We start from the raw sequence: 2,500 nt of genomic DNA on the forward strand, positions 1-2,500 counted from the left end.
GGCCAGCACCGGCGGATGCACGGGTCAAGCGGGACGGGACGAGCGCAGGGCTTGCTTTTGGCGGCACACGAAAACACGAACCCGAAAAAGGCGAAAAAGGGACATACACACTGGCGACACGCACGCCCGTTTCGCCTGCCACCCGTGCACACTCGCCTGGGCTGCTGGTCACGTGCGTCGCTCACAGGCATTTTGCAGGCCAGCACCGGCGGATGCACGGGTCAAGCGGGACGGGACGAGCGCAGGGCTTGCTTTTGGCGGCACACGAAAACACGAACCCGAAAAAGGCGAAAAAGGGACACACGGACAGGCGACACGAAAAAAAAGGGGTCGCCCTACCTAGGTGGGCGCAAAAACCCCGTCGGCCAGGAGGTTTCGCCAAAGTGTCTGTACTGTCACACAGGGTCAATAGCACGGGCATGGCCGGCCGCCGCACGTGCAGCGGCTTACGGACGCACGGTTCGGCGGCACGGGTGCCTGGCGGCTTTAGCACCTTGGGGTGGACAGGCCTGGCGGCAAGGGGGGCTAGGCACCTTGCTGCCAGCCGGCAATGGTGCACGGGGCGGGGCGCCACACAAACACGAAAGAGGGACAAGAGCGGGGCGATGGTCCACAGAGACGAGCCATGCACGGGGCCCGTGATCGCCGACACGCGCGAACGCGGACGCGGACAAGGACAAGGACGCGACGCGCGGCGCGCGTGCGAGGTCAAGAGGGGCGCGCGCACGAAAACGCGAAAAAAGGGGCTAGCGGCCGAGAAACGCGAAAAAAACCGGGTCACCTACCTAGCCGAACGCCTAAAATCGCTTCGGGCAGGAGGTTTCGCCAAAGTGTCTGTACTGTCACACGGTCCGTACGGGCGCAACCCCATCGCGCGCCAGCACCCCTTCCTGGGGGCGCCCGCCCGCCAGGCGCCTGGCGCCCCACGCGCGCGCGCCCGGCGCCTGGCGCCTTGCCCCCCACGCGCGCCCGGCGCCTGGCGCCTGGCGCCTCGCCCCCCACGCGCGCGCCCGGCGCCTGGCGCCTTGCCCCCCACGCGCGCCCGGCGCCTGGCGCCTGGCGCCTCGCCCCCCACGCGCGCGCGCGCGTGGCGCCTTGCGCCTGGCGCCTTGCCTCCGCGCGTGCCTGGCGCCTGGCGCCTTGCCCCCCACGCGCCTGGGCGCCTCTTTTCCGCCTGGGCGCCCTGGCACCTTTCCGCCTGGGCGCCTGTTTTCCGCCTTGGCGCCCTGGCGCCTTTTCGCGTGGGCGCCTCTTTTCCGCCTGGGCGCCATGGCGCCTTTCGGCCTGGGCGACTCTTTTTCGCCTGGGCACCTCTTTTCCGCCTGGCCAGGGCGCCTCTTTTCCGCCTGGGCGCCATGGCGCCTTTCTGCCTGGGCGCCTCTTTTTCGCCTGGGCGCCTCTTTTCTGCCTGGGCGCCCTGGCGCCTTTTCGCCTGGGCGCCTCTTTCCCACCTGGGCGCCCTGGCGCCTCTTCGCCTGGGCGCCCTGGCGCCTTTTCGCCTGGGCGCCTCTTTTGGCGCCTGGGCGCCTACGCCAGGGCGCCTCTTTTCCGCCTGGGCGCCTCTTTTTCGCCTGGGCGCCTCTTTTCCGCCTGGGTGCCCTGGCGCCATTCCGCCTGGGCGCCTCTTTTCCGCCTGGGCGCCCTGGCGCCTTTTCGCCTGGGTGCCTCTTTTGGCGCCTGGGCGCCTACGCCAGGGCGCCTCTTTTCCGCCAGGGCGCCTCTTTTTCGCCTGGGCGCCTCTTTTCCGCCTGGGCGCCCTGGCGCCTTTTCGCCTGGCGCCTCTTTTGGCGCCTGGGCGCCTACGCCAGGGCGCCTCTTTTCCGCCTGGGCGCCTCTTTTCCGCCTGGGTGCCCTGGCGCCATTCCGCCTGGGCGCCTCTTTTCCGCCTGGGCGCCCTGGCGCCTTTTCGCCTGGGTGCCTCTTTTGGCGCATGGGCGCCTACGCCAGGGCGCCTCTTTTCCGCCTGGGCGCCCTGGCGCCTTTCCGCCTGGGCGCCTCTTTTTCGCCTGGGCGCCTCTTTTCCGCCTGGGCGCCCTGGCGCCATTCCGCCTGGGCGCCTCTTTTCCGCCTGGGCGCCCTGGCGCCTTTTCGCCTGGCGCCTCTTTTGGCGCCTGGGCGCCTACGCCAGGGCGCCTCTTTTCCGCCTGGGCGCCTCTTTTTCGCCTGGGCGCCTCTTTTCCGCCTGGGCGCCCTGGCGCCATTCCGCCTGGGCGCCTCTTTTCCGCCTGGGCGCCCTGGCGCCTTTTCGCCTGGCGCCTCTTTTGGCGCCTGGGCGCCTACGCCAGGGCGCCTCTTTTCCGCCTGGGCGCCCTGGCGCCTTTCCGCCTGGGCGCCTCTTTTTCGCCTGGGCGCCTCTTTTTCGCCTGGGCGCCTCGTTTCCGCCTGGGCGCCTCTTTTCCGCCTGGGCGCCCTGGCGCCTTTTCGCCTGGGCGCCTCTTTTCCGCCTGGGCGCGTCTTTTCCGCCTGGGCGCCCTGGCGCCTTTTCGCCTGGGCGTCCTGG

The sequence above is a fragment of the Aristolochia californica genome, unplaced genomic scaffold (genome assembly GCF_029961685.1).
Source record: "Aristolochia californica isolate CCGP_79_NKW_82.1479 unplaced genomic scaffold, dmAriCali1.0.hap1 SCAF_32, whole genome shotgun sequence".
Classification (NCBI taxonomy): domain Eukaryota; kingdom Viridiplantae; phylum Streptophyta; class Magnoliopsida; order Piperales; family Aristolochiaceae; genus Aristolochia; species Aristolochia californica.